This window comes from Rhineura floridana, chromosome 3 (assembly GCF_030035675.1).
Source record: "Rhineura floridana isolate rRhiFlo1 chromosome 3, rRhiFlo1.hap2, whole genome shotgun sequence".
In the NCBI taxonomy this organism is placed as follows: Eukaryota; Metazoa; Chordata; class Lepidosauria; order Squamata; family Rhineuridae; genus Rhineura; species Rhineura floridana.
This window is the reverse complement of record NC_084482.1, coordinates 151,175,344-151,195,978: the sequence shown is the minus strand read 5'-3', so window position 1 is coordinate 151,195,978 and position 20,635 is coordinate 151,175,344. Positions and strand designations below refer to the sequence as shown.

At 46.1% G+C, this 20,635-nt stretch overlaps 1 protein-coding gene across 1 annotated transcript in view; it reads right to left on the bottom strand.

The window, feature by feature from the left end:
- GATA2 (GATA binding protein 2) overlaps positions 1–3,102 on the bottom strand; it is a 33,793-nt gene extending 30,691 nt beyond the window's left edge. Inside the window, exon 1 of the mRNA XM_061618359.1 lies at positions 2,944–3,102. The gene's annotated coding sequence lies outside the window, so the exon portion shown is untranslated. The remainder of the gene's footprint in view (positions 1–2,943) is intronic.
- Positions 3,103–20,635: the final 17,533 nt, after the last annotated feature.

Here is a 20,635-nt window from a genome sequence, read left to right as displayed (position 1 = left end):
GTCGGTTGAATTGGCTGCATAAAGCGTAATCAAATGCCACCTAAGTAGAGGCGCCTGCAACATGGGAGGTTTGATGTCCGGAATTAAAAAATTAATTTGAGTTGAGATCACTTTAGTCGGGCCCGCCCTCCTTCCTTCTCTACGCAAAATCCGGACTCGTTTCTGCAAGAGAATTCTTTGGAGCTTAGGCTGCAACAGAACTTGGCCCATTTCAGAAACAGGTCAGGAGTGTTATGTTGTGTTTTGTAAAATAGGCTCCTGCCATTTTGCACAGTTGAGATACATCATTTCTCCAAATGAGCCCTTCATCAAAATGAATTTATGGATCCTTTGGAGAGTGCGAAAGGGGTAGGTCATTTCATTATTATTTTTGAAAAGGATGTGTTGCAAGATACAGTTGGATCCAGAAGTAATCTGTATTACGTTATAATAAAAAATTCAGCGGGAGAAGTAATTGAGCGGCGGAGTCCTGCACATGTTACTCGGGAGTAAGTCCCACTCCTTCAACTGGATTAGGACTGCAGCCATAGATAAGTAAGGAATAATACTCGGATGTTACCTACAAATATTAGTTGCCGCTAAATGGGAATCTAACCAGGATTGCCTTTTATGAATGGTTAAGTAATTTATGGAATGCAGCCAAATTGGTGAGGCTTAGAAATGTCACCTGACATAAAAGAAAAAATAAATAAATGCCACTCATTAGTGCCTTCATGAGTTTTATTTTTGAAGGTGTGCATTCTGAGTCCTTTTTGACCTGCTTTTATTATGCTCCTTTTTTTCTTACGTTATAGTCAATACCTTTGAAACAGACATATTTCTGTCAGCTTATCCGGATTTTTTTTTCTCGATATTTGAGAGAGAAAAGTTATTTTTAAAAAGTAATTAAATCAACCGAAAAGACGTTTGTCCTGTTTGGCCAGCCTTACAGACACACGCGTGATGCCTAACGTCTCATATGCATCTGATAGGAAATGGGACTGTTTCCAGACCCTCCCTCGATATTACGATTGATAAAGACGTTACTCCCCTTTTAGTTTCGCCTCGTTCTGCGGAATAACTCCACACCTTTCAAAGCCTTCCACTCTTTGGACTGAAAATCGTCTCCAAGCTTTTGCCATGGAGTGGACATCTTTGAATCCCAGCACCCCAGAGGGTGGGGGTAGAGGGAGGGAGGGTGTGAGGAAAAAATCATTTTTTTAAAGCTGGCCCAGCAGAAAGAAAGAAAGAAAGAAAGAAAGAAAGAAAGAAAGAAAGAAAGAAAGAAAGAAAGAAAGAAAGAAAGAAAGGTGGGGGGAGAAAGAGAGAGGCTCGTCGCCTAGAGTTAGAGAGTTTTAAAACATGCAAAGCTGTGCAAATCTTCTGCACGGGACTGGCACTGGGAAAGCTCCTGGGCAAGCAGGTGCAGAAGGACCAGAAACTGGGAGGGGGGCTCTTCGAAACTGCGGGGGGTATCCAGGGGAGAAGAAAAATCCCTAATCCTCCCCCCACAAAAAACCAAGATCGCAGCTTTTAAAACAAAAACAAAAAAACAAAAACAAAAACACCACAAATCTCAGAACAATAGAATGGAACAGGGTGCCCGTGCGTGCGTGCCTGTCGGGGGAGGAAGAAATGGAACCGGGCAGGGGGGCATTTTTTGAAACCTTTCTTCCCCCACCCTCTCCATTTTTCTCTTTGCTGAAATACATCTCCTCCCCTCCCCAAGAGGAGACGATCGGGTGTGTGAGATGGGCGCACACGCACACAGTGGCCCATAAGACCAGGAAAGGACGGGTCGCTGTTGGTGTTGCCTTCTGGCTGCGGCAAATAAAAGACAAGCGCATTATCCGCGCCTCTCTCCCCAGAGGGATTGTTCCGCGGGCTGAGCACAGGGTGCTTTTGCTTTCAGGACCCCCAGGAAAATGCTCCCATAGCGATAAGGGAGAGGCGTGGGGTTTTTTCGTCCTGCTGGAAGGGAAGGGGAATCGGCCCCTCAAGTTCGCTCCGGTTTCGAGAGAGAAGCGCCATTATTTTATTTCCCCAGTGATTTTAAGGCGCTGTTCACTAGAAACTCATTTTCACGCCGCTCTATCAAGCCCAGACACTTTCCTCGGCGGGTCTTTAATCACGTTCCCACACAACCCAAGCTGCAGGATGGCCGGCGGTCCCACACCTCAGTGCAACTCTCCTTGCATCATCCGGTTCGTTTCCGAAGACGCTGGTTTGAGCAGAAGGAAATTATTTACTCCTCCAAGTTTCCAACAAGTCTGTTCCATATTCTGCTTTCTAGAGAGCTCTTCCCTACTTTATTATTTTTTTAATGGAGCAACTTTGTCCCTGATTTCGTTTATATTTCATAAACCTATTACACCTACATGTTCATATTTAGAGGTGAGAGAAGGTGCCCTCTATCCAGCCCTAGAGACGGAGAGAGATTGCTGCATTTTGTCCATCCTTTGCCGTTGCAATCCGACCTTGCCGATTCCCTTCCTCCCATCCCAAACCTATGATTTATTCTTTTAAGATCCTGACCCTAGGACTTCTTCGTTTCTTTTCCGGAGGGGTGGCAAAGCACAGACGCCCCCGGGTTCCACTGGTGCCTTGACTCCGCCTGACCTTTCTCTCCGACGCCCGGAAGTGCTTAGGCTCACCGGGCAGCACTAGCTGCTCTTGAAAAAGAGGAGTCCCCGGGAGGGAGGCGGTGTGAGAAGCGGCTGTCTGGGGCCCGAGCCATGCCCCCCGTTTCCCTGCCAAGTGCGTGTCAGGAATAAAGAAGCGAGCCCTCCTTTCCTCGCCGCGCCAGGTGCAACTCCACCAGGTGCTTGCTAAGCTTGCCTACGTCGAGACGAGGCATCTCTTCCGCAAAGCAGCCAAACTCCGAGGGGATCCCCGGTCCCCCCTGGCCCCCCCTCCCTCCGACTCCCCATTTCTCTGGCGTTGCTCTTCATCACGCACCCTTACCTTTTCTCTCTCTCCCGAGGTGCCTCGCCTCCGACTTCTGCAGCTCCTTCTCCCGCGGTTCTCCCCCCGCTTTCTTTTAATTTTGCGGGTGTCCCTCCCCCTTGCCTTCTCCTTTCTGGCGTGTGCTGTTGGGGGGCGGGCGGGCCGGTGGCTGCCAGAGGCGGCTTTAATAGACGCTGCCTTCCGGGGACGCCCGGCGGGCACGAGGAGTCGGGCGCTGCAGCTGGCACATCTGGATTCGCTGAGAGCGACGAGGACGTCGACGACCCCCCTTTCGCCTCTGCCCTGGCGCTCCCCTCGGCGGATCTGAATAAAGAGGGAGCGCCAGGGGGCAAGGAGCGGCTGATGAATGGGTAGCAGGCAAAGCAAGCGAGATCGGTTGCCAGGAATTGGGGACGGGGAGGGGAGGGAGGCTGGTGAGAAGAGAGAGAGAGAGAGAGAGAGAGAGAGAGAGAGAGAGAGAGAGAGAGATCTGCTTCGACCCGGCAGCCAATTTCTCTCTCTCTTTTCCCCTCCCCTTCTCCTCCCGCATGCAAAGATGGCACGGCCAGCCAGTGTGTGTGTGCGTGCGCGAGTATTTATGTACATAATCTGCCAGTTCGCCCCTCGCCTTCATTTGCATCATTACAATATCTGTACAAGCACATCACATTGTCTGCGGCTTGCACCTTTTGTTGCCTTCCCTGTCACCGGCGACGCGACTTGACTTTCATATTTTCCGAGGAACTGATATTCTGTACCAACGCAAGGCAAGCCCCCCCCGCAAGAAGAAAAAGGCACACGCGCAAGCACCCAAGACGCCACGGCCTCCCGTCGCAAAGAAAAGGGAGGGGGTCGGATCTGAAAAGTCTGTAGAGTCCCCCCCCAAAAAAACTCGCTTTCATCCCTATTTCCTCATTATTATTATTCCTATTGATTTAGACGGGGGGCGAGGGCAGGTAGAGCAGTTGCCTCAATTCCCCCACATTCTTACCTCCCTACTGAGGGGTGGCTGGGAGAAAAGTCTTCTATTGAACCCTCTCACCTGTTTTATCACCTTTTCTTCTCTCTTTCTCTCCCCCCCCCCCAATCGCTCATCTTTTTGGGCCTAACTTCTTCCGGACTGGACTCCAACCCATCACCAGTTGGGTCTCCGGGTCCGGGTCCGTGCGCGTGCAGGGAGGGTTGGAAACGGCAGACACCGACGCCTCAGTCAGCCATTGTTGCAAAAAGAAAGGAAAGGAAACGAAACCGGGGGGGGGATATCTCGAAAATTCATAAATTCTTGGCCTATTAGGCCAGTCAGCCGGAACTAATAGGTTGGGAAATGGTGGAAAGTCGAAACGACGCCACCGCTTCGCTCTCAAGGCTGCCTCGGTCGCGCCAGCGCTTTTCTTTTCTGGTCGGCCTACAAAGATCTTGGGCTACCGAATCTCCTCGTTTGTTTGTTTGTTATACCACATTAACAAGCCAACTCCTCCCCGCCCCCGCGCGCGGTATGCCAGATCGCAGCCAATCAAATAATTTGTTTTGGCCTTTTTCGCTCAGCAAGGGCGCACCGCCACCGCGCACTCCTGCTCTTTGCTCTTCGCCGTGAAGAACAAGGCAGGGAGGGAGAAAGCGAAGGCGGTGGCCACAACAACTTCAGCTATATCCATGGGCTCGTAAGAGAAAGTCACATGCCCAACAGCCCAATCCTAGCGGACGGCGTGTGTTCGTTTCACCAGGATTCCCATGCGATCGACTACCGACGGAGCACTTTGCAGCCTCCGTCCCATTTCTTTCATTGGGGCTTTAGGGAGGCCTGCCTGAGGTCCCTGTACGGTGGCGTGGTGTTTTTTTAAATCACTCAATATTTTTATGCTCATAATAACGAACAGGAAAACTTCACAAATATGGTGAAAGAAGGAAGGAGGGGGGGAGTTTCAATGGAAAAGAATTATCATCATAATGGTATGCGGGCTGTTTAAAAAAAAACCCCGAGAGCAATAGCAACGAGGAGGGGGGAAATTCTATTTTGCTGGCATTTTCTGTCGGTCTTTGTGATATGGTTCAGGAGGGGAAAGGGCCCCTTGATATGCTACAGATAACGCTTATCAGTCCGAAGCAGCCCATTGCCAAAGTAACTGGTTTAATTACCCTCCTGTATCGCTCGTCGTTCTAGGAGATGAGATACATAACCAGATTTATTCAAGTAGGTTTTAAATCCCACACACACACTTTCCCCCCCCCAATTCCAGGTACTGGAATCTGAGGGATGGAAAGACCAGAAAACGCTCTCAGTTGAAGAAACTGGTATAAATGGAATTAGCTGCAAAGCTTGGGCGGGAAGAGGAGGGGGTGAGCTCGAGAGTGCGCCTTGTCAATCCACAGCAGGACTTGTGCCTAGAGACCTTGGGAAGCATATCCTTGCTTATAGTGGCACTTAACGTGTGTCACAGTACTACTACTGCTACCTAGATGATGATGATGATGATGATGATGATGATTATTCTGCCCCCATCTTAATATTCTGTGTTTTCTGACGGGCTGGAAGTTTATAAGGGCCAGTGTACACGCAGACCTACTTCTCCAAATCCCACAAGAGCCCAACTTCCCATGCCGCCCCTGTTTGCATGTCCCTCCACCGAATTCTCCCGTTATGGAATAATGAGGTTTTGCTTTCCCTGGCTGCCCTGGTTAGATTTCCTACTAAAGACGTCATCTTTACACTTTGAAAAGAAAAAGAAGTGGGGGGGGGAGAGAAGAAAACCCACCCCTTTCGCTCCCCCCTTCTCGCAGGGTAACTATCATATTCTAAATGTTAAAAATATGCTAGACATTGGGTGGCTAAATTAATTGATTATCATCAATCATCATCATCATCGTCAACAACAACAACATTCCATCATCATCATCATCATTATGGGCAGCCCAGCCCCTTTTCAAAGATGTTTTTTAAAAAAGTATTTGGAAGGGCAAGGGGTGTGTGTGTGTGTAATCTCCCAGAAGCCTGGAGAATCTGGGCTCAGCAGCTCCCGAGGTTCTCTCCCTTATTATTACTATCCAGGAGTAATTTTTCATCTCTGCTAGCTAATCTTTGTTCCTTGTGAAGATAATGAATAGTCCAATCCTTATCTCCTGGGCTCCTGGAGGCTGCAGGAGAATGGGGTTGAACAGGGTTGAAAATTGGTTCCAAAGTGCCTCTGAATAAATGCTGTTCCTTATCTCTCGCTTCCAGATTATCGGGACCCTTTCAAAACTCGCACAACAAATACAGCCACCGCATCTAATGCATCATTTACCACAGCAGATCCCCGCGCGTTTGATCGGCAGATAGGAAAAGAAGGGGGGGAGATAAATAAGGAGGGGGGCGCAGCGGGAAGGCACAACGGCCACAAAAATCGATCCGGGTGGACTCCTCACTTTTCCCCTAATCGCATGCACGAGCGGGGCCTCTTTTTCAAATCGGTGTATGATGAGGGGCAGCGCGTGCACACGTGTGGGTGGCATCGGGCGGGGGCACGACGTGGACACGCCCGCGGTGTGGGGCTGACAGTTTCAGTCATCTTATTAGGAGCCTTCTCCTTCCTCCGCTCCTGAGGTGATAGGCAGGCATATCTCCTCCAAGATGCTAAGGAGGTTCAGAGGTCCTGTGGGCTGGAGAAGGGGATGGAGAAAGAAGGGGTGGACGGGGGTGGGTCGGAGGGAGGCGAGGGCTTCAGAAACACACACAGACAGAGAGACAGAATTGCCCCGAGACCTCTGAGGTCGATCTTCGCAGGAAACCTCGGTAAGAAATATTGATCGTAACGGCTCCTGGGTGTTCATAGAAATCCAAGAAGTGATGGATAGCCCGAGGAGAGGCGCTTGTTGTTTGTATGGTCAAGCGACAAGGAGGAAAAGGGGAGGGGAAAAGGTCAGGTGTGAATAAATGGCTCCTTCACTCTTGGAAAATGACAGCTCGGCAACGGATCAGCATCACGACCGAGTGTGTCTGCCTGTACCTCCGGCCAGAGATTTGGGGAGAAGGCTTGATGAAGCTCCAAGAGCCGCTCGGAATCTTTCCTTCTTGGGACTGCTGCGAGGAACATCTGGGCAGGGTTGTGTGGTTGTTGTTGTTTTTTAACGGAGGGAGGGGACGGGAGTGGTAGGTCCCGTCTTTCCCTCAAAGGGGACAGGGCTGCTACACACACACACACCCCAACTGCCTCTCACGCCTTGCGAGGTGCTGCTGCTGCCGCTCGCTGATTTCAACCAGCCTCCCCGCCCCGCCCCAGAACCTGTCTATAAGCTTCAGCTCTTCCTTCTCCCAAAGTTGGCAGAGGACCCCCAAATCCCTCTCCTTCCTTCCTTCCTCCACCCCGACATCCCGCCTCCAGTCATCCTAGAAGCAGAAGAGGAAGCCCCCGGCGACGGCACAAGCGCTGAAGTGACGGGATCAGATGATCCCGGGCAAGGTAGCGCAGGCCGGCGCGCTTCCAGAAGCCGTAGTAGGCCGGCGCGCATCCAGATTCGTGGCAAGCTCCTTTTTGTTTTGACGCAGGCGCCCGGCGAAGGGCAGCGTTGGTCACGAAGGCGCAGGGGTGCGGGGTGCGATCTCCAGCTTGGGCAGCCCAGGAGGGGCCTCGCGACGCCTTCGGAGCTTGCCCTTTTGCGGAGGCGACTCAGATGAGTTTGGTAGTGGGGAGAGTCCGGATTGGCCCAGGGTCCTCTCGGCTCCCTTGTTCTCTCCCCACCGCCACCCCTTTTGCTGCTGGGGTTTGGTCGGACTTCGGAGTTTACTTTGCATCGTGATTAACCCCGGCGTCAGATGCCCTCAAGAATCAGACCTGGAGGACAGTAACCCTTTGGGGGGCTTCTTATCTTTAATTCTCCCCGCTTATTATTTGTTTGTAACGCCTTGGTCACTTAACAGAGGGACTGAGGCAACCTCCCCTGTTTATTCGATCGTTCTCCCCCCCCCATGGAAGGAGGGTGAGTTGAATGGGAAGATCTGCTGTTGCAATTTGCTGGTGTTCTGATGCCTCCTGGTTCTTGTCACACCCTTCTCTGCGTCTCAGTACATATATATGGTATGTGCCATACCACAGCCTTGTGTAGCGATGTCCAAATGCATGTGCATGGTGGGCCTCATATCTTATATCGACATACACACTCTTGAGCCAAAAGCAAAAATGAAAAACCTTTTGGGTTCAAGTGTACACCCCCCTCCACACACATACACACTGGAAGGTCAATAAACTTCTCAGGTTGGAGATCCATAAACATCCCTTCTTAAATCAGGGATGAGTCATGATTGGGCTTGCCCCTTCTAAGTAGTCATGATTTTAGAGGAAAGGTTAAGATTATGTGGCTCCTTCTGTCTCCTGGGAAGAGAAATCTCATGCCAGTTGCCCCATAACACACACCAGATTGATTAGTTTGATCTGGCACTTACCAAAAAGGAAAGTGGGGAGAGGGGGAGGACAGCTGAACTGTAACATCATGTAACCTTGCTGCTGAAAAATATTCCCCTTGGTTTCAGAGCAAAGCTCAAAGAAACACAAATACATCAAAGGCCGGATAAATGTGTTATATAAATAATAGTTCTGGCAAGTTTAGGGAAAGGCAAAGAGGGATGCAAAATCAATGCATGACAGATCCTGTGTCTCCCCCCCCAAAAAAGCAAGGACTTTGTTGTATTTTAAATGGTGGAGCTTGTTGGGTGTATTTCTTCTTTACTTTAGTTACAGAGGAGCATAAAAACTTCCGGGGATTGGAGCAAAATTGCAATGGGTGGAAAAAAACAGAGCAAAAAGTAATAAAAAAACCCAGTCAACTACGCACTCCTGCCCGTATTAAAGAGTTTTTGCAAATGTTCAACTTGTACTCTCTTTTTTTGTGTGTGCAGCTACATTCACAGTTGTTCCCTATAAAAATGGACCTGTGTTCGTTTATTAATAACCTAAACATTACGTATTAAAGACCTATGAGTGACACAGGATGACAAAAAGCTGTATTTTTCCAATATACACAAGCACACATTTAATAACCTTCTATTGCATCTCAGCTAGGCCTTCTCCCTGATGGTTCCCATGGCAACTGAGATAAAAAAGCAGCCATTTTCCATATCTCTATGAAAGTCTATTATATTGCAGGATTAGTTCATCTTCTGCTAAGGTCAAACACAAAGTCATACAACCTGAAATATTTAGAATCCATGTACATTCATTTTTTGTAATGCCCTTTCATTTTTCACAAAAGAGTGGGCTCCCCTGAGGTTTTATTCCCTAGAAAATGCAAAGCAAAGCATTAAAAATCATGATTAGCAGCTGATGAAAAGTTCAATTTTTCTTTTTCTTTTTTAAAAAAACTATTGTTACATAGGTAGTGCATTACCCATTTATCTCTATCAACAGCAATGATTTCTAGTGATATTGAACATATAATTGGTTTCAGCTTGATTTGCTGGTGGGGAGCACCACCTACTGGTCAGTCTTGGAAAGATAATGGCATTTACAAAACATGGGGTTTGTTTGGGATGGTTTTTTGTTTGTTTGTGTTTTGTTTCAGTTTTACTATGGAGCTAAGATTTTATATCTAGGTTACAGAGCTGTAATTATCTCTCTTTTGTACAGACCGCAAACTGTGACAGTAAGTTGATGCCTAAATATCACCTGCTTGCCCAAGCTACGTGGAAGTGTGTGCTTTGCATATGTGGCTCTCATTTCCCCGGGATCTTGGTTTGAAAGATGGGTTATGGCATCTTTGTATCCTTAAAGGGTTCTTAGTTTGCAGAGGCCACCTTAGCAGGCAGATTTTGGCTGCTGTTTAAGACAATGGATACAGATACATAAGAACATGACATCCCTACTGGATCAGAACAAAAGGACTATGCAGTCCAGCACCCCACATCACATGTTTTCCCACAATGGCCAACCAGAGACTTTGGGAAGCTCACATCCATTAGTGCAAATGGCGCACTGTTCCACAACCTTAGTCTGCCCTTAGCCAGTTTCCACCCATCTGTCTTCTTACTTACAACCAGTCCAAGGCGAGGCCCTGGCTGTCAGCTTCTTCCTCCTTAGTTTCAGTGTTGCACTTGTAAGAACCAGCAGGGATGAGGGTGGAGTCAAAATTATAACTGGTTGGCTCTGCCTGTCATTGACTGTGGGTCCACCTACTGCTGGTCTTCCTGCCTTTTGCCCTACTAGTCCAAATGGGCACTAGCCATCACTCCCCTTCCCACGGGTCCCCAGCAATTGGCAATTTAGAGGCATGCTACCTCTGATCTTATCTTCCACAAATTTGTCTAATCTCCTCTAAAAGCCAAGCTTTTAAAGCTGTGGCCATCACCATATATTGCAATAGAGAATTCTGTTAGTTAACCATCATTCATTCATTCCACGCCTGTTCCACCTCCAACCCTGTTAGGTACATTAGGCTGAGAGATAGTGACTGAACCACGGTCACTTGTTGAGCTTCAGGGCTGAGTGGGGATGGTATTTTGTCCTCATTTCTGCCAGAAAGTTGTTGTTGTTCCATGAAATAAATAGGACCCATACCCAATGCTTCATTTGGGAATAAGGCCATTGATAGCCTTTTCCTCCACAAATTTGTCTCATCCTCTTTGAAAGCCATCCAAGTGAGTAGCCATCACTGCATCTTGTGGTAGGAAATCCCATAGTTTAACTATGAGCTGTGTGAAGAAGTACCTCCTTTTGTCTGTCCTGAATCTCCCCACATTCAGCATCGTTGGATGACCCTGGGTTCTAGTATTTCCAAAGAGGGAGAAAAGCTTCTCGCTGTCCCCTTTCTCTTTGCCATGCATTAAATTAATATACCTCTAATATGCCCCCTCTTACATGCCTTTGTTCTAAACTAAAAAGCCCCAAATATTGTAACCTTTCTTCATAGGAGAGTTGTTTCAGACATTGGTCATTTTTCGTGCCCCCCCTTTTTTGCACTTTTCCCAGCTTTACATTGAAATGTGACCAGAACTGTACATGGTATTCCAAGTGAAGTTATAACATAGATGTATATAAAGGCATTGTGATGTCGGTAGTTTTCATTATGATTCTTTTCCTAATGCTACCCAGTATGGAGTTTACCTTTTCCACAGCTGCCACACGATGAGGCAATGTTTTCATCGAGCTATCAACCCCCATGCCATTCCTGGTTAAGTAACTGTCAGCTCAGACACCATCAGCATATAGTTGAAGCTGTGGGGGAGGGTTGCCCCAATGTGCATCATTTTACACATGCTTACACCAAACCACATTTGCTCTTTAACCCAATTGCTTTTGGAGCTCTTTGCTATCCATTTTTGCTTTAACTACCTTATATAATTTAGTGGTATCAACAAATATGACCCCTTCAGTACTCACCTCTAACTCCATATCACTTATGAACAAATTAGAATGCACTGGTCACAGTACAAATCCTTGGGGGGACCCCATCAATTATACCCCTCTATCATGAGAACCATCAATTTATTCTCAGTTTCCTCTTCCTTAACCAGGTACCAGTCCATAAGACTCCTCTTATTCCATGACTGCTAAGTTTGCAGAGGAGTCTTTGGTGCAAGACGTTGTCAAGAGGGTTTTTGAAAGTCTAAGTAAACATTGTTTACTGGCTCACCCCAATCTGGCATCCAATCCAAGCTGGGCTTCATGTGTAATGGATTAGTGAGTGAGGCTGGTGCCAGAAGAGAGTGAAGGCAATGGGGGTGAGAGGGTGGAGGAAACATGCCTGCTCAACAAATTTTATCCTTTCCCCTAATCCACAGACTCTTGCATCCGGTAGTAGGCTGCATGCATGCATGAAAGGCTCTCTGCAGGCCTATCTACTGAATAATAGGTTAGTGCTGCTGGCAGGGCCAGATTATCCATTAGGCTTAGTAGGCTGAAGCCTAGGGGCCCGGAGCTCTTGGGGGCTCATGCATAAGCTAAAAAAAATTATAATATAGATTTTTCATTATGTACAAAAAGAAAATGTCGAGGGACAAGAGCTTCCGAACCGCCCGGCACCCCCCCCAGTCAAATTACCTTTTTCTCTGCTGTTTTTTGTAGTTTGCCATCAATCAAGACTGCAGCCGAGGTTTCCCTAAGGGGCTGAAGCCTCTGCCGCCATCTTGGTTGATGGCACGCATTGTAAGGGGTTTGAGAAAAACATTGCCTAAGAGGAGAAGGGCCCCCCAAACACCAATCAGCCTATGGGCCCTTCTCACCTTAATCCGGCCCTGGCTGCTGGCTGTTGGGGGGATCGACAGAGGAGAGAATGAACACTGAAAAAAGTGTTCTGTTGTGAGCACATCTGCAGAAACGTGGTCAAGAATGTGACACAATGATTCAGGGGCACCTGATTTTTATAACCCTCAGGACCCACAGTAGTCTCAGGGTATATTTGAATGTCTGATTTGTAGCACACCTGTTTCAAAGGTTCAGGATGGAGACATTAAAAGCACAAGACTGGCACAAATAATAAAACTCAGCTCTCATCCTATTACCTTGCTTCTGTTCATCAAGCCTTATATCATACTCAGGAAGTGCTCAGATGTGGGCTTCAGCAAGTATCCACAAGAAGGAATTCCACATACCAGTGGCATTCTTTCCCATAAGGCCAAATTATAAGTCATGTATGATTCCAAAAGCAGCCACAGGTACCTTCAGGTTTAGTGGAGGGTCAGTGGGGGGCAGGAGCAGGTTGTTTCACCCTTCCCTTGCCAGCCATTTGCCCATTCAGAATTGCTAACCTAAAGCGCATTCCAGCCAGCAGATAGAATGATGTTGGGGTTCCTTCTCAGGAAGGAAAGCAGCTTGGGTGGGATAGGTTTGATAGGACAAACTGCTAGCAATGAAGGGTTAAGTAACCTTCTGTCGCTCCCAAGTCCTCCACTCAACCTTAAGAGGAACTGCTGGATAAATCTTACAGATTGTGATGAAGCACTGAGGTGGAGGTGAACAAGGGCTACCAACCTTTTTGAGTCCATGGGCCCATGGAGAAATTGTTGTGGGCATCACACGCACACCACAACCAAGCACACCCTGCAACCTCTCCTATCGGACACAACAGAATGCTTCTTTTAAGCCTAATTTCAGCAGGGGGAGGGACTCTGCAGGTGCCATATTAGCAACCCCACTTTAAAACCATGGGAGACCCCTTATCAGAGACATCGGCAATGCTGGCTTTTTTTGCCTTCTTGTTAAGGCTGTATTAAAAGGTTCTAACCCAGCAACAATTTTTATAGCAAAAGTAAAACCACAACCAGCTTGTGCATGATTTCCCAGCTTTGCTGTAAACAGACATGCATCCCTCCCTCCCCCATTACCATGTGCATGTCTATTAAAAGGTTCTAACCCAGCAACAATTTTTATAGCAAAAGCAGTTCCAACACAGACACAGACTGGGATAAGGTCTCTGCTTAAAAGGCTTGTTGAAAGAGGAAGGTCTTCAGTAGGCACCAAAAAGATAACAGAGATGGCTGGAGGCATTCAAGAGGCAGCTGGAAAGCCATATGTCGGGAATGCTTTGATTTGGATTCCAGCATTGCGCAGGGGGTTGGACTTGATGGCCTTATAGGCCTCTTCCAACTCTACTATTCAATGATTCTATGGTGTCTGTCTAATATTTAAGGGGAGGGAATTCCAAAGGGTAGGTGCCACTACACTAAAGCTCCTCTTCTTATGTTGTGCAGGATGGAGCTCCTGATAAAATTATATCTACAGGAGGCCCTCGCCTGCAGAATGCAGTGATCGACTGGGTATATAAGGGGTAAGACTATCTTTGTAAGCATGGTGAGAGGTTGTGAGACAATGACAATTGACACATCATGTGATTTGGTGAATGAGGGAGAGGGTTAGGGATACCCATCAAGTTAAATAGGTCCTCCCAGGTTCACTGCTTTGGGGTGATTCTGGTTTCACAGCTACTCCTGGAAGCTCTGCCTGGAAGCTCTGATTGCAGAGGTGGACAAATATTCCTTTCAAAAAGTCTTTCTTATGAGAAGGCTGCTGCCGGCTGCCCATTCCATTCCATCAGGACCTGGAGACTGTCATGGGAGGAACACAAGAAGCTGGCATATACTGAATCAGATTATTGGCCTATCTTGCATTTGTATTGTCTACTCTATATTCCAGGAATTCAGACAGAAATCTTTCCTAGCCCAACCTAGAGATGTCAGGGATTGAACCTGGTAACTTTAGCATGCAACCAGAGCTTGGAAAAGTTACTTTTTTGAACTACAACTCCCATCAGCCCCAGCCAGCATGGCCACTGGATTGGGCTGGGAGTTGCAGTTCAAAAAAAGTAACTTTTCCAAGCTCTGTGCAAAGCATGTGTTGTACCACTGAGCTATGGCCCTTTCTAGTCCTTCATGCCTTGGTAAGGTCAATACAAGACTAATGCAATTGGGTGCTATACTACAGTGCTCTGTGTGGTGTGCCATAGATGATAATCAGAAAACTTCCACTGGGAAAATAAATGATGGCTCATCTCCTTATGGAGGTGGCATTGCAAATGTAGTGTATTGGCCCTCCAGGCTTGCCATATCAGGAACTGCTGAGTCAGCCCCAGGCTGTGGCAGTTTCAGTTGCAGGCCTGCCTTACAAGCAGTACTGTGCTGTGGCCCTTGTTCTCTGTATATTATTAGTTATAGTAAAATTCTTGTTATTGTAGATCCTCTGTGTGGCCTTTTTCTTCATAATACTTTTCACTGGCGACGAGGGTGGGATACTGTGAGGCACACAGAGCGTTTTCTTCATGCATTAAAGCAGTCTTTCCAACCAGTGTGCCTCCAGATGTTCTTGGACCACAACTCCCATCAGCCTCAGCCAGCATTGCCAATGGCTGAGGCTGATGGGAGTTGTGGTCCAACAACATCTGGAGGCACACTGGTTGGGAAAGGCTGTATTAGAGGCTGAAAGGGAGATAACATTTCTCCTTAGTCTGGATTAGAACATCAGCTTCGGCCTTGTGGAAACCACTGCAAAGCACTCCAGGTCAGTGTGTATCTTGTGGAATATGGCCACCCAAGGGAATGTTGAAGAATTTAACCCTGCATGTCCCAGCAAGTGGGAAAGTTATGCAGCCAGGCTGGAGTTTTACTTGGCAGAAAATGGCATTACAGAGTCAGAGAAGAAGCGTGCTGTGTTACTCAGTGTCTGTGGGCCGGACACCTTTGACCTAGCCCAGGCCCTCATAGCACTAGCAAAACTTGCTAATAAATCTTATCATGATATCCTGAATGCTTTACAAGGACATTTTCCTCCAAAAGTGTCTGAAATAGCACAACATAATTCTTTCTACAAACAAAATCAGGGCCCAACAGAGAGTATTATTTATTTATTTATTTATTGCACTTGTATACCGCCCCATAGCCAAAGCTCTCTGGGCGGTTTACAGCAATCAAAAACATTAAAACAAATACACAGTTTAAAAACATATTTTAAAAACAATTTAAAACACAATTTTAAAATTCAAAACAATATAAACACAATTTAAAAACACGTGCTAAAATGCCTGGGAGAAGAGGAAAGTCTTGACCTGGCGCCAAAAAGATAACAGTGTTGGTGCCAGGTGCACCTCGTCAAAGAGATCACTGTATGTTGCTGTGTGGGGTGGACTGAATGAACAGCATACGTTGGCAAACCACGCTGCTGTTCTCAGTACACTATCTCTCAAGACATTGCGATCTGACCAGTGGAAAAACAGGATGTGGTTAACTTTATGGCTGTAAACGATACTGACATCTGTAGTGGTTAAATAACTGCCTGCATATTGCCACGTAGATAATGCTGTTGTACTATGTATGTACGTGATGTTATACAATAGTTAAAGGTCATAGGCTGTTTATGGAGAAAAAATAATCCACGCCTCCAGGCGGAGGTAAAATAAAAGCGGAGACCAGAATTACGAGGGGGGCTCCGAAATTGAACTCTGGTCTCACCGTGTCTCACTGTGTCGTGATATCTACATCTGGTGACCCCGACGTGATTCAGAACAAACACCCTCGTACCCACTGGCAGGATCAGCCAACGGTGCACCTCAGCGTACAGCTCCCATTCGTGAGTATGGGGGGGGAATTGTCAGCTCAGCAGAAGGTTCATGCACAAGAGCTACAAAAAATTTTAAAACAGGATACCTCAGCTTTTGTAAGTCGTTCTCACATTGAATCATTGTTAAAAACAATTCAATGTCAATGTCCATGGTATCCAGAGCAAGGATCGCTACGTCAGTCAGATTGGATAAAGATAGGGAGAAAATTACATGAAGAACCAAGAGCACCTATTCACCATCTCTTATTATGGCAAAAGTGTGCTGAGGCCATTAGTCATTTAGGGATAAAAGAGACATCGCTGTTTGCCAATTCTGACCAGAAAACTCCTCTTTATCCCCAACTTTCTTTACCTACACCTGAAAAGGATATTGAGAAATTTGTAAATGCTCCTCCATATAGCCCTCCAGTCCAACAAGAACAGGTTACTGGGAAGGTTAAAGCAGCCATAGCTCAGGCTGCAGCCTCAGGATTATTATCTATGGAAGAAATGGGAGACTGGGAGGGTACAATTTCAGCTTTTCCCGTTACATATCAGCCAGATCCTAATAATGCTAATAATCGCATAGCAACTTGGACAGCTCTTCCGTTTTCTGTTATTAGAGAAATAAATAAGGCAGTAAGAGAATATGGGATTACGGCTAATTATGTACAAGGGATGTTGGAAGGAGTAGCTACTGGATATAACATGATCCCTCAAGATTGGAAGGATCTCTTTAGGATGATTTTGACTCCTTCGCAATATGTAGTTTGGGACCAAGAATTTAGACATGCTGCTATAGCAGCTGGGGATGCTAATATCATTCCCGAGCAAATTTATGGGTCAGGTAATTTTGCTACCATAGCACAACAAGGGGTATTGCCTGAAGCCGCATTTCATCGAACTGCTGAGTGTATACAGAAAGCATTTAAAAAGGTGCCTGCTGGGAAAGAACCCTTACGTTCTTTTACGAATGTACGGCAGCAAGCAACAGAGCCCTATTTTCAGTTTGTTGACCGTTTGAAAGAGGCTCTGACACGGCAGGTTGATAACCCTCAGGCACAAGGGGAATTATTGTTAAAATTAGCTTACGAGAATTCTAACACAGACTGTAAAAAGATTTTGAAAAACATTATTCATAGACCGCAATATGAATTGGGAGACATGATTCAAGCTTGTGCAGAGGTAGGTACACATGTTCATGCCATGACATTGTTAGCTGGGGCATTAAGACAGGGTAACAAACCTACAGGCAATTGTTTTAATTGTCAAAAGCCTGGTCATTTCAGAAGGGAATGTCGGGCTCCTGGCGGAGGAGCATTTAAAGGTGGGGGCACTGTTACAAACCGGCCAAAGAAGATCTGTCCGAAATGTAAAAAGGGTTATCATTGGGCTAATCAGTGTCGTTCAGCTCCCACTACCAATACCAATGTGTCTTCCCGTCCTATTGAGGGAAACTGAACTTGGGGCAGGCTTCCAGCCCCGAATCTCAAGGAAGTGTACCCACCCCTGCTACTCAAGGAAGCGCTGGAATTGATTTAATACATGCAGAGTCAAAAGATGTTCCTTTGCCTGGAGCAGTTCTTTTAATGCCTACCACACTCACTGGCCCTTTACCAGAAGGCACCGTAGGCCTTGTACTACCGCGATCCTCTGCTTCCAAGAATAATATAATGGTGGTACCTGGTGTTATTGATTCTGATTATCAGGGAATTATTTATATTCAGTATTGGAGTCACCTTCCCCTTCAGTTGAAGAAGGGAGATTCTTTTGCGCAACTATTGTTATTGCCATATCGTCTTTTCACATCGAACACTTCCTCCCAAAAACGTACTGGTGGATTCGGATCTACAAGGACGAAATCGCCGAGTGTGAGTATTTCAGGTAATCCTTTCCATCCACAGGTAGCTGCAGTACTGGCAGAAGTGACCAGGGAGAAACCGGTTCGTAAGTATTGTTTAAACAATGTTATTTTTGAAGGTATTATAGATTCTGGGGCAGATGTCACAGTAATTGCTGAACATAACTGGCCATCCTCTTGGCCAGTAGAAGTGGCCCCTTCTGTGTGGGGAGTGGGCGGAGCTCAGGATTCAAAACGGAGTAAGGATTGGATACAAGTTGTTGCTCTTGATGGTGATCGTATAGCCCACATTCGCCCTTGTATTTTGGACATTTCAGTAAATCTGTGGGGAAGGGATTTACTGGAGCAATTCCAGACCACCATTGTTATTAATGATTAGCCAACAAAAGGCAGCTCTTCCTTTACAATGGAAGACAGACATACCCATTTGGGTAGAACAATGGCCCTTACCCAAAGAAAAATTAGAAGCTCTGCACCAACTGGTAAAGGAGCAACTGGAAGCTGATCATATAGCAGAAAGTAATAGCCCTTATAACACCCCAGTGTTTGTGATTAAAAAGAAATCTGGAAAGTGGAGGCTCTTACATGATTTACGAGAAATAAATAAATTAATTGTGCCCATGGGTCCGCTACAATGTGGGACGCCTAATCCAAATTTAATTCCATATGACTATTCCTTAGCTATTATAGACCTGAAAGATTGCTTTTTCACAATACCGTTACAAGCGCAAGACGCACCGAAATTTGCGTTTACTGTTCCCGTATATAATAACTCTGGCCCTGCGCAACGATATCAATGGAAAGTGCTACCTCAGGGCATGTTAAATAGTCCAACCCTATGTCAACAGTTTGTAGACATGGCCCTGCGACCCTTTCGGGCTCAATACCCTACATTATTGGTCTACCATTATATGGATGACATCTTGGTGGCTGGGAGAACCCTCCCATCTATGTGGCAACAACACCTTACTGATCATTTGTCACAGTCAGGGTTGCAGATTGCCCCTGAAAAGGTACAACTCAAAGAACCATTTCTGTATTTAGGACATAAATTAATGCAATCCTACTCCACTCCTGTATTGCCCTGTCTTACTTTGTCAATGAAGCCAACTTATGTAGAACTACAACAATTCTTGGGTTCTATTAATTGGATTCGACCATATTGTAAACTTACCACTCAAGACATGGGGCCTTTATTTGAATGTTTAAAACAAGGACGTCAACCTGCAGATATTATTACTTTAACGGAACAGGCAAGGCAATCCCTAGAATTAGTTTCTACAACGTTAAAAGCTATTTGGGTGGATCGACAAATATTGAATAAACCACTGATTTTATTTGTTTTATTTGATGGAAGCCAACTTTTTGCTGCACTCACTCAGGAGTCAGGCTCCAATGCTACACATATAATAGAGTGGCTTTACTTAGCCCATACACCAAAGTCATCTATCACAACTTTGCCAATGCAAGCAGCAGAAATAATCCAAAAAGCACGATTACGATCAAGGCAATTATTAGGTATCGATCCGGTTGAAATTTCGTTGCCTCTTAAACTTTACACATGGGAAAATGCTGTTGCACTTTCTGATGACCTTCAATGGGCTTTAGTCTCTTATTTGGGCACAATTTCATGTCGTTCCTCATCAGATCCACGGCTTCAAATTACACAAAAAATTCCTATCCAGTTTCAATCTGTAATCAGTTTACAACCCTTACCTGCGGTCACGGTCTATACTGATGGCAGTCCAACTAGAGGGGTTGTTGCATGGCACGAGCAGGGGGTTTGGAAGACAATTTTCACCTTACCCCAAACTTCCGCTCAGAGATCTGAGTTGGCCGCTGTTAGTATGGCGCTGTTGACTTTTGCAAATCAGGAGGTTAACATTATTACCGATAGTCTTTATGTTAAGAATGTTGTACTTGCATTACCCGGTAGTTATGTCTCTCCCATGCTGGACACTAATCTACTTGCTCTTATGCTTACACTTCAAAAACTCATACATACTCGGTCTTGTCGATTTGCTATATTTCATATTCGCAGTCATCAACCTTTCCCAGGATTGTTAACAGAAGGTAATCAATATGCTGATCAGGCTCTTCGTGCCCTCCTTTGCACACCCATAGAAAGTCATGCCCTTCATCATCAAAATGCTAAAGCACTCCAGAAGCAATTCCATCTTACTGCCCAGGAAGCCTCTGCCATTATTCAACAATGTCCCCAATGCACACAGTTAACTCTATCCCCAGAACCAGGAGTGAACCCACGAGGTCTCATAGTTAACCAGTTGTGGCAAATGGATGTTACACATTTTCCTACTTTCTCCCCATGGAAGTATTTGCATGTTACAGTAGATACATATTCCGGATACATATGGGTAACTCCTCAGAAAGGGGAAAAAACTAAGAATGTTATTAATCATGTCATTCGTTCTATTGCCATCATGGGCCAACCTCAGACGATAAAAACTGATAATGGCCCTGCATATGTTTCACAGCAATTTGCACAGTTTTGCACTAAGTGGTCCATTACACATTTGTTTGGTATTCCTTATAATTCTACAGGTCAAGCTGTCGTCGAACGTACCAATCGTACCCTTAAAGAGCATTTGCTTAAACAAAAACAAAAAGGAGGAGTACCACTGGGATTGGCCACCAAAGAGGAGTGGCTGGCACAAGTGTTGTTTACCATTAATCATTTAAATTTGTCTCAATCTCCCAATACTCATTTTTCCTTTTCTACTCGAGCGCAGCGGCATTTTCAGCAGTCGGAGTCTCTACCTGCCCCGCGGGTGCAGTTTCGGCAACTACCAAATCCAGAGTGGAAAGGCCCAGTTCCGCTTATAACGTGGGGTCGAGG